Below are 11,205 nucleotides of genomic sequence, written 5' to 3'. Positions count from 1 at the left end.
CACAGTGTCCCCATAGTGTTTCTAAGGCTTTGATCTTTACAGAAGCCAACTGCTTCATCTTTCTCCCGTGGAGCGGCTGGTGGGTTCAAACTAATGATCCAGTAGAGAGAAGGACTTGACGATAAGAGAGGCAAGGGGCCAGGGGCTGGATTTTCAGCAGCTCAGTAGCTGGGCTGGACTGGGGCTTGGGTGGGTCCCCTGGGCAGGAGGAGGGAAGCAGAGACTACAGGCCTACAGGCAGGTCAGCCCAGGGGCTGGAGGTGGGCCATGGTGGTCCCTGCCTGCTTGCCTCCATTGAGACAGGGTGGGAGGAAGGCTGGGGGGCACCTGTAGGCTTCAGTCCTGGCTAGCAGTCCCCACTCTGCACTCCCGTGGGCCTGCACTGCCCTGGGGCTCCCCCTCCTCCCACTCGCCACACCACACCCAGATATCCTGGCTTAGTTTCCCAACCCTGTCCCCACACGTTTCCTCCTGGAAGCCTCGTCCAGCAGGTAGAGTGGGCTGCGGGGCCCTGTCATTACTGTTGTGTTCAGATGGAGGAAGGGGGGGGTGTGCTTGTCCACAGCCCAGCCGGGCCCCAAAACTGCCTCCATCTGCGCCACTGGGTCCACTCCTCAGGGGTCCTGTGGCCACTCACCCTGAGAGCTCTTACGCCTGGCTGGCTCTGAGCACAGCAGCCTCTCAGGGCCCAGGCAGAGTCCGGCACGGCCGAGCAGGGCGGGGGTCAGGTCTTCAAGGCCAGGCCAGCTCTCTCTCGGGACTTTGTTGCTCCACAGTCCCCCTCTCTGAAGCGCTTGTCTGGGCCTGCCCCCTGTGCTCCATACTGTCCAGCCATGTCTCCCTGAGGTTTCCATTCATGGGGGGGGGGCACAGAGGACTGTCGCCCCCACTCATCTGGTTGCAAAGAACAGTTAAGAGGGCCAGGCCCAGTGGAAGGCGGTGGGGGTGCACAGGAGAGGAGGGAGCCTGGGCTGCAGCTGCCCACTGGCCTCTGCCTGAGGCTGGGTGGGAGATCCAGGGCCCGCCAGCCACCCTAGGGGAAGAAGCTCGGTCCAGAGCCCTTGGACCTGCTGGCTTGGACGTCCTAGGTGGCCGGAGTCCCTCCAGCAGCCCTGGCACTGAAGGAGAAGGGGCCCAGGTGCAGGAAGGGAGGGCCAGATATTCTGGGCATAGGCAGGGAGTGGGCTCTGCTCAGCCCACCGCCAGTGGGTGGGGAAAGCCAGGCCACTGAGTCACACCTGCTCACGGCACCCTACCCGCACCCTCCCATCCTGCTGCCCTCCACTGAGGCCTGAATAACCCCTTTCCCAGAGTTGGGCCACCCTGGCCTTCTGTGGAGGGAGGGTGCAGCCCTCCAGGGCCTAGCCACAGGCTCAGGCTGTTCATGCGGGAATCGCGGAGGAGGAAGCCACGTGAGGGAATTAGCCGTGTCAGCCTGCTGCTGACCTTGACTGGGGGCTGGGCTAAGTGGGGCCCGGGTGGGAGCTCTGTGTGGCTGGCACAGTCAGGGCAGGGGGAGTGGGGGGCAGGCACTGGTGGGGGGCAGGGGAAGCTGGATGTTGGAAACAGACTTTCTGAATTTGCAAGTCGAAACACGGACATCTGTGAGGTTGGCGTGACCCATGTCTCTAGAGCAGTTTGAACAGCTAGAGGACCGTGAAGTGGCCCCAAAGCAGAGGGATTTACTGATTGACAAACAGCCCTTCATGTCTAATCCAAAGAAACTACAGCACCATCAGATACTGCGGCCACATGACAGAAATGACGTAACACAAGGAACAAGGCAACTCGTGAGCAGATCACAGGACCCTAGGAATTTCTGCAAGCTCACTGACGGAAGGCAGTGGGGACAGGTCCCTCCGCCTCTGAGTGAGAGCCGGAAGATGCCGGCAGGGTCTGACCTTGGACCCCAGCTGCAAGGCCCCAGCCTGAACAAGGCTTCCCCCCATGACCACTCATTAAAGTAGCTGCCCATGGCCTGAAGAGCTGGGCACCAACCACTGAGAACTGCTGCCCGTTTACTCTGATCCTCGAGCGCTACACGTGCATCCAGAGGTACTTGCCCACCCTGCCATGACAACCTTGCCGTAAACTAAATCCTCCCGCGACTCACAGAATCTCAGCACGTCAGATTCCAAGGCGGGGACCAAACCCGGAGGCTGGGAGGCAGTGTCCCCAGACCTCAGCTCAGGCACTGAGGAAAAGGAGGCCAAGGTCCCAGTGGCCCACAAGACCTCTGGCAGTACGCACTGCAGCCTTCAGGGCCCATCCTGACCTGTGACCCTCTGTGGTGCTTGCCCTTGGCATTGGAGTAGGCAGTGCCATAGGCAAGGCTGGGGGCTGCTAGGGACTCTCAGGACTGGACCACCTCCTGGCTGCTAGAATGACCCCCGTGTGACTCACTGCACCCCATCTCAGCTTGGGACCCCTCCTGCCATGCCTGAATGACACCTGCTTTGCTGAGTGGATGCCACCACCACAGAGTGGGCTGGGGGCACCCAGGCCCACGCAGACCCTGCCTTCCTGGGGGGGAACGGAGCAGGCCCAGTGGCTGGCAGAGCAGGGACAAGATGTCAGCTATGACTCGGCTGCACTGGGGGGAACATCTTTGCCGGGTGACAGCCCGAGCCAACCTGAGAGCGGCTGGAGCTCAGGGGAAGGAGACCTGCACACTAAGCGGGGCTCTGGGGTGCAGAGAGCGTGGTGAGGTCCAGGTGCCGAGAAGAGCCCAGGGTGGCTGGGGGAGAGCGGCTGAGAGGGGAGGAGGCAGGTCAGCGAGAGCCAGGCCAGGCAAGATGTCCGGTGCCAGGCCGTGGGGGGTCCTGCCCTGCTGGGAACACTGATTGCTGGGGATGAAGTTTGGGCACCATCATATCCTTGAGGGGCAAGAAATGCACTTGCCAGTCCCTTCTGTGGGCCCTAAGAGGCCAGCTTGGGGGATGGGCCAGAAGGAGAGGTGGAGTGGGTGCTGGGACCTGGGTGGCACATGGGAGAGGGTAAGGGTCCCCTGATGGAATTGCAGAGTTGGTTTGGTTCGGGGGCTCTGCCAGGCACTAGGGGTGTGGGGTGTGGGGTGTGGTGGCCCATGCTGAAGGCCTGTGGTAGGCAACTGTTGTCAGGCCCCAGTCCAGGGAGAGCGTCTGGGTTCTGTGGCAGATGTGGGGACAAAGGTACATCCCTGTGCATAGCCAACGTGTGCCCTGGTAGAGGGGCCACGTGATGACAGGGCAGCGCCCGGGCCAGAGCCCTCTAACGGTACAGGTTTTGGGAGAAGGCAGGGTGTGCTTTCCCAGGTCTGGGCAGGACAGGGGAGCCCGGGGAGCCTGAGGAGAGATGGGAGCCTGGCAGTAGGGTGGCCCAGCTGGTGTGGGGGCAGGAGAGCAGGGCCCAGGCTGGGGATCCGGGAAGGCAGTCCAGGTGAGGGGCACTCAGGCTCCCAACCCCACCCTCAGCTGAGGGTCAAGTCAGAGAGCGAAAGGCATGGGCGGGCTTTGGGCAGAGGAGTGACAGTGCCAGCATGGACCCGAATGTGGAAGGAGACAGGCCTGAAGGCAGAGATCGCGTTCAGAGTGGGGCCCAGAGAGGCATTTTCCGAGTCTGTCAGTCTTTATGGAAGCAGACTGCCTCATCTTTCTGCTGCTGGGCAGCTGGTAGGTTTGAACCCCTGACCTTCTGGTTAGCAGCTAAATGCTTTACCCACTGCGCCACCTGAGCTCCTTTCTTCCTGCCATACTTCCTCCTAAAGTGAGTTGGTGGCAGGTTTGGGCAGGAGTCAGTGGAGGGACAGACGGCCGTGTTGAGTTTCCTGGGGCCATGGCACAGCTGGCACGTCACAGCGCGGGTTTGCTCTCTTGCCGTCCTGAGACCAGTCCTGTTTCCCTAGGCCGCAGCCCCACCGCACACCTGCTGGGGCGTTGTCCTGCGGGGGCTGCGTGTTGCTGTGAGGCTGGAGGCAAGGCCCCAGCGTTTCAAACGCCAGCAGGGCCGCCCGTGGGGGGTGGCTTCCTGCAGAGCTTCCAGGCTGAGGCAGGTGGGGAGAAGGGCCTGGCTGTGGGATTCCAGATCCCGTTGTTGTTGTTGTTCTGTGTTGTTGAGTTGGCTCTGACTCACAGTGAGCCCCTGTACAACAGAGTGGAAGCCTGCCTAGTCCTGCACCAACGTCACAATCCTTGCTGTGCTGAGCCTGTTGGAGACCAAGAGGAAGACCACCACAAGGACATGATTGCAAAGCCCATGTTCTAACAACAGCTAAGAGAGGGCAAGGCTCTCTTACTGTTGATGCTTGCTTGGCTCCAGCTTTGTGTTCCTGGGGCGGAACGCTGCCCCGGCGGAATGTTTGCTGACCTGTTTTACTGGAACAATGTTTTGCCCTAAGAATAGCAGACCTTAGTAACCATTCTTTAGAATCATGTACCTTAACAATTGTATTATGTTTCAGAATGACACATTTTAGTGATTATTTGCTATTTTTGTAAGAGATATTAACCCAACTAATCATCCATTACTTTGGGGCATGGGAAAAGACCTCCGCGTATGGGAAAGAGTAAAATTTTAACTTTTAGAGAATACTTGATTGTTAGAAGGAAATACATGATTGTATTGTAGAAGAATGTTTGATTGTATACTTGATTGTAATAGGGAAATTCCAAGAATAAAGATGTAATCTTGCACTTATGTATAAATAAAGCAGGACTGATGCATCAGGGGTCACTCTCACATCATACGGAGAGCGTCCGCCTGTTCCCCGTTCCTTTTAAACCTTTAATCCTTTTGTATCGCTTTGTTTCATGACCTGTGTTGTTTTGCCGGATGCGGCAGGAGCCCATTGTGGCAACCACTGTGTCCCTCCATCTCATTGAGGGCCTTCCCCTTTTTCACTGACCCTCCACTTGACCAAGCATGATATCCTTCTCCAGGGACCGGTCGGTCCCTTCTGACAACATGACCAAAGTAGGCGAGACAAAGTCTGGCCATTCTCGCTTCCAAGGAGCATTCCGACTGCACCTCTTCCAGGACAGATTTGTTCTTTCTTCTGGCAGTCCATGGTGTTTTCAATATTCTTTGATAACACCATAATTCAATCTTCATAATTCAACACCATCATAATTCAATTCTTCTTCAAACCCACTGCGGTGGAGTCAATTCCAACTCATAGTGACCCCTGTTGGGTTTCTAAGGTGTAAATCTTTACGGAAGTAGATTGTCCAGTCTTTGTTCCACAGAGTGGTTGGTGGGTTTGAACTGCCAACCTTCTGGTTAACGGTCAGATGCCTTAGGCACTGTACTACCAGAGCTCCCTAGTCCTTCTTCAGTCTTCCTTATTCATTGTCCAGCCCTCACATGCATTTGAGGCGACTGGAAATAACCACGGCCTGGGTCAGGCCCATCTTAGTCCTCAAAGTGACATCTTTGCTCTTTAACACTTTGAAGAGGGTTTGCACTGCAGATTTGCCCAATACTATATATATGTATATATATATATATATATATATATATATATATATATATTTAACTTTTGATTGCAACTCGACAGCAGTGAGGGAAATTGTGATTTGGGTGAAAATTTGTAGAGCAAATTTGTTTTCCTTACAAGAGTTCTTACACGTTTTGTTTCATGACATTGGCTGCAATCTCCACAATGTAAGAGCTCTCTCCCCACTTCCTCCCTGTGGTTACGCTTTCCCAGTGTCCTTTCCTGTGCATTCCTGTCCCCTGAACTGTCTCCCTGTGCAGACACTGTCCTTCTGATCTCCTGTGGGCAAGTGTTCTAAGGAGTGTATCTACCTGGTGTAAGTTTCTAGGCCTGTCTCTTGTTTGGCTGGAAGCCACAGGAGTGAGTTCAACTCCAGGCCCAAAGGGTGACTAGGGACTATAATTTCAGGGGTTTCACCAGTCTCTATCAGACCAATAAGCCTGGTCTTTTTTTATAATTTTGAATTTTGTTGCACGTTTTTCTCCCCTTCTGCCCAGGACCTCCTGCACTAATCCCTTCCTGAGTGGGTGGCAGTGGGAGCCGGGCACCATCTGGTTCTTCTGGTCTGAGGGTCATGGAGGCTGAGATCTGCATGGTCCATTAGTCCTTTGGACCAACTGTCTCCACACATCTTTGATTTTCTTCACTCTCCTTTGCTCCAGGTGACAAGAGACCAACTGTTGCATCTTAGACGGTCACTCACAAGCTTTTAAGATCCCAGTCGTTACTCACCAAAGCAGGATGTAAACAATGTTTTTGAGCAGTATGTTAGGCCAACTGAGCTGGACGTTCTCTGTGACCATGGTTTCAAGCCTGCAGGCCCAGTGACTCACTCCCTCGGGGTGGTTGGATGTGGCCTACGAAGTCGTTGTAAATTTGCCCCTGTTACAGTACATACAAATACCTATGTAGAAATATCATCTGCCAACGTCATTCGATTTCTTGACTGCTGCTTCTGTGGGTGTTGATTGTGGATCCAAGTAAAATGAAATCCCTGACAACTTCAGTCTTTTCTCCATTTATCATGATGCTGCTTATTGGTCTAGTGGTGAGGGTTTTCATTTTCTTTATGTTGAGGTTTAATCCATACTGAAGGTTGTAGTCTTTGATTTTCATCAGTAAGTGCTTCAAGTCATCCTCACTTTCAGTAAGTAAGGTTGTGTCATCTGCATATCTCAAGTTGTTAACGCCTCTTCCTCCAATCCTGATGCCACGTTCTTCTTCATAGAGTCAAGGGACTATTAAATGTTAGCCAAGGGAAAGTCCTATGGGCCCTAACTGTAGTGTGTGATCCAGGCTGGAAAATGACTGCCCAGGCTGGATGGTCTTCAAAGCACCAGGGCCTGGGGCAGCACACGATGTAGGGTCCTGGGCTAGGAGAAGCCCACTCAAGGGGTGGGGACAGTGATGCCATCACGAAGAGGATTAGGCCAAAGTGTCCCATTGATGTGAGCTTTCCTGCCAGGGACAATGGGTCTTGTTCCAAGAGACACTTTGCTGTTTGAGGGTAAAGAGCCACCATGACTCCACTCATTCTTGGACGGCATCAGGAGGGCTTGGTCCCTGGAGGAGGGAGGACATCGTGTTTGATGAGGTGGAGGGCCAAGGAGGGCAAAGGAGACCTTCAGAGAGATGGACTGAGGCTGGAGCCTCCATGATGGACTCGGACACGCTGCCCTGCTGAGGGGCTGCGGGGCGGAGCAACGTTTTGTCCGTTGGACACGAGGTCGTCCCGGGTCGGCATCCACGCCACAGTAGCCTGAAGTCAAGATGTGAGTGTGGGCAGGGCTGGCTCCTGGCAGTCCCAGGGGAGAACCTGTTCCTGGGTGGCTTCTAGAGGCCACGCACATTCCTGGCTCGTGGCTCTTCCGTCATTGTCAACGTGAGCGATCCGACGTGCCTCTGCTGTCATGTGGCTTTCTCTCAGGCTCCTTCCTCCTGGTGATGGCATTCCAGCCCAGCGAGTGCTCCAGCACCTCCCCATCTCGGTATCCTCACTGTCTCACACCTGCACAGCGCCACCTTAGGTAGCACGCCCTCGGCTTCTTTGTGATCTGGCAGGAAGACAAAACAGAGACGAGAATTAGGCCGTGCAGCCGCCACCACTCTCCTCTTTGCAGTAGTTAAAGCACTCAGCCAACTCAAGAGGTTGGTGGTTCGAACCCACCAGCCACACGGCTGCAGAAATATGAGACTGTCTTCTGTACAGGTATCCCCATAGGACAGTCCTCTGTCCTGTAGGGTCGCTGTGAGTCTGAATTGGCTCCATGGCAGTGGGTTTATTTGCATATTTGTTTGTTTTAGAAGCTTGGTGTCCAAGCACCACCCACAGGTGTTGTGATCAGGCTGTGGGACCCTTTGGGGGCTGTTCCACCACCACACTAGCACTCATCCATGGAGAGATGGAGGGGAGGTACTGGGGGCAGGGGTTCAGTTTGGAACCCAAGAGTCTGAGGTACTGGGGATTGGACCTGAAGGGAGAGGGGTCCCCAAGTACTTGGACATGCAAGGAAAGGTCAGAAGCAAGGCTGTCGGCTGGGGGTGAATGTGGGGCCATGTGCCAGGCATGAGCAGGGAAGCGGGTGACCCAACCTTGTAGTCCTGGCTCCGTGGTGGGCAAGGGGTGGAGCAGAAGGAGAATGGGCTGGCTGGGTTGGGCCAGGGCCTGGCCTGGTTGAGTTGGTGGACTGGGGGATGGATGCCTGGCTGGCCCCCTGGCTGACTCAGGTGGGGTGAGGGCCGGACAGCTCCGCTGGGTGCTCCTTCCGGCACTTGGCCGAGCTGAGCTGGCCTGCCACGCTGATTTTCCTGAGCTGGGTTCCTGGGTGCCAGGAAAGGTTGAGCAAGCCCTGTGGCTTCTCCTCCCCGCCTCCTCTGCCCAGCGGGGGCTGCAGAACAAAGCTGTAGCTGGTGTGGTGCCTGGGGGCTGAGAAAGGGTGGGCCCGCTCCAAACACCTGCACTCACTGCCGCCCCAGAACTGGCCGGGGCCAGCAGCTGACCACATGCCGCTGCCCCACACTGGCCACAGCTCTCGGGGCCCCACGTCTCCACCCGGGGGGTCTGGGCTGTCTGCCAGGGCAGGGTCACTCGCCTGCCATGACCTCCTCCCAGGTGCTGGCCTGGCGGGAAGGAGCCCGTCCTGGGAGCCAGTTGGGCTCAGCCTCCGCCCAGCAGAACCAGTTCTGCTGCCCCGGCCCGGCTCCCAGGAGAGCTGCATGTCCCTGTTGCTTCTTCCTCCACCCACGGCGGGAACCCCAGGGCTGCGAGGGGCCTGCGTCCCAGAGGGCGGCCGAGGCTGGTGCCAGCTCCTGAGCGGTACCTCTCCCACTGCTGGATCAGCGGGTCCAGGGATGCAACACCCCTTCTTTTAGGGGCAAAGACCCAGACAGACAAGGGAGGAGTGGGCATGGACACATGGCCCCCCGATCCCGGAAACAATGCCCCGATTCTTCCGAGACCCGGCTTTAGGAGCCGTCAGCGTGGGAGGCATCGGGGAGAGGCCAGGACTTTCAACATTGGAGGGACCCCCAGGGGCAGCAGGAACTGTGGACTCGACACTGGTTCACTCCATGAGTGCCCCAGGATAAGCCCTGCACCCCTGCACTTCATGGCAGGAAGGTAGCGTGACCCTGGGGACAGACTGACTTCCCTAGGACCTCGCCAGGTCCTGCCGCTGTGCTGATGAGGGTCTACTCGCCTGTGAAGCGGGCATGGTGTGCAGAGCCTCCTGGGGGCGGGCACACGGGGGCTGTCAGCACCCTGCCCTCTAGGTCCCTCTGCCCCTCCTCCGCTGCCTCTGATGGGACCCTCGGGGCCTGGCCGCCTCTAGACATAGGGGGAAGGGGAGACGGGACACACAGACGAGGAATCACCGGTCAGAACGCTCGAGACCTAAAGGGTCAGGACGGTGCTTCCCAAGAGCCCATGGGTGTTAACAGGTGGAAAGCGTTTTGCTGGTGGAGGTCTCTGAAGGACATGCGGGAAAGGGCTGTGCAGTCCAGTCAGGAGGCCCCTGTGGGCAGGTGGCCCAGTGTAGGCAGGGGTTCCCTTGTCAGGGCGGGGCGAATTTTGTGTGCAGCCCCTGGCTTGACTAGATCTGAGGGTGCCCAGGTGGAGGAGGGGCTGGGTGGCAGGTGGGGAGCTGGGGAGGGGCTGTGTTGATTTTCCACGCCATGGGGTGAGGCCAGCCATGGGGTGAGGCCAGCTTGGGGTTCCGGCTGCATGTACTGGCACCTCCTGGCCTCCTCTCTTCTGAGCTGTGTCTGTGAGGGACCCCAGGAGGGGTGCATGGTGGGCCCCGGCCCCTGTGGAGGCCCTCAGGCAGGACGGCCTGGGAGCCAGCCCTGGGCCTCCCGCTCCTGTGGCCGCGTCTGTTCCTCTCACAAGCACGTGCGGCACCTGCAGGGCTGGGAGCTCAGCATGGTGCTTGGGACGCTTCCAGGAGGGGAGATGGCAGAGCCCTGTGCCTTGGAGATGACACACTGGGGGACCCTGGAAAGGCAGATGATGGGTGTAGGGGGTCCAAGGGGACAGGGAAGGGGGGGCAGCAGGCGCTGGCTGGGCGCAATGGAAGAGGTTTCCACGGGAGGCGAGGGGTGGCATCCCCTGGGGCGCTGGCCCCGGTCACCTGGGCCTTGTTCCCAGGCACAGGGACGGAAGTGCACAGGCCTCGCGAGAGGTGAGGGGCGACAGGGCCCCTGGGCCTCGCCCAGAAGGTGGAGTATGCAGCATCAGTTAGCAGAGTGGGCAGGAGGCGACAGGTAGCTGTGGCTGGAGCACAGCAGGGAGGCAGTGGGGGTGGCTGTCATGACAGAGTCCATAGGGCCAGACAGGACCCAAGAGAAGGGGAAGGGGGAGCAAGGTAGGGGGACCATGGAGCGTGTGAGGCCTCTAGGTGCTGGCTCTGCCCTGGGATGGCTGGAAGGCCCCCTGTGGCCCAGTGTCCTGCACGGAGTGACCCCAGAGCCCTGGGCCTGATGATCTGGGCCCCATGACAGTGCCCTTCCTGTCAGCCAGCGTCTTCCTTCCCCTTCAGGAAGCTCTGCTTTCCCTGTGTCGAGGTTGTCATGTGAAGCTGGCCTTGGCCTCCAAACCCTCCAGGCTCTCTGCCCCATGCTGTCTGCACTCCCGCGCCTGCATGCCCTGTTCATGACCGCAGTCCACCCTACACACAAGCTTTCCTTGGCAGCTGGACCAGGCCCTCAGGAGCGGCCCAGCCCGTGGTCCCTCTGGTCCACCCACACAATGCTGCTCTCCTGCTCCCAGCCCTGCTGTGTGGCCTTCCACCTGCAGGGACCACAGCCAGGGCCATCCGCCTCGGCCAGGCTGACTCTCTGCATTCAGAGGCTGGACAGGTAGGGACCAGACTCGGCGAGTTCAGAGTCGGGAGCCATGAGCTCCCTGCAGGGTCCAGGTGACGGGACTCAGGCCGGGGAGGCAACCAGGAGCAAGAGCAGCCTGGAGGGTACAGTGCAGGAGGACATGGTGTGGCTGGGGAGGGCATGGCAGGGACACCAAGGCTGGGCCGTGGTCCCCAGAGAGCCGTCTGCAGATGGCAGTGAGCAGCAGCGTCCCAACAGCGGACGCCTCTACTTCCCCAAACCCGCTCTCGCCAGGGTCCTGTGTTATCCCCACTGGGCCAGGTCACAGCCCAGGAGACCATCCCTGGGATGAAATTTCTCAAAAGCACCCACGCCTCCTCACTCATCTGTTTCTTCTTCTTCTTCTTCTT

Source organism: Orycteropus afer, unplaced genomic scaffold, assembly GCF_000298275.1.
Source record: "Orycteropus afer afer isolate SDZICR_OR568_19922 unplaced genomic scaffold, OryAfe1.0 scaffold00244, whole genome shotgun sequence".
NCBI lineage: Eukaryota > Metazoa > Chordata > Mammalia > Tubulidentata > Orycteropodidae > Orycteropus > Orycteropus afer.
This window is presented reverse-complemented; position numbering follows the sequence as displayed.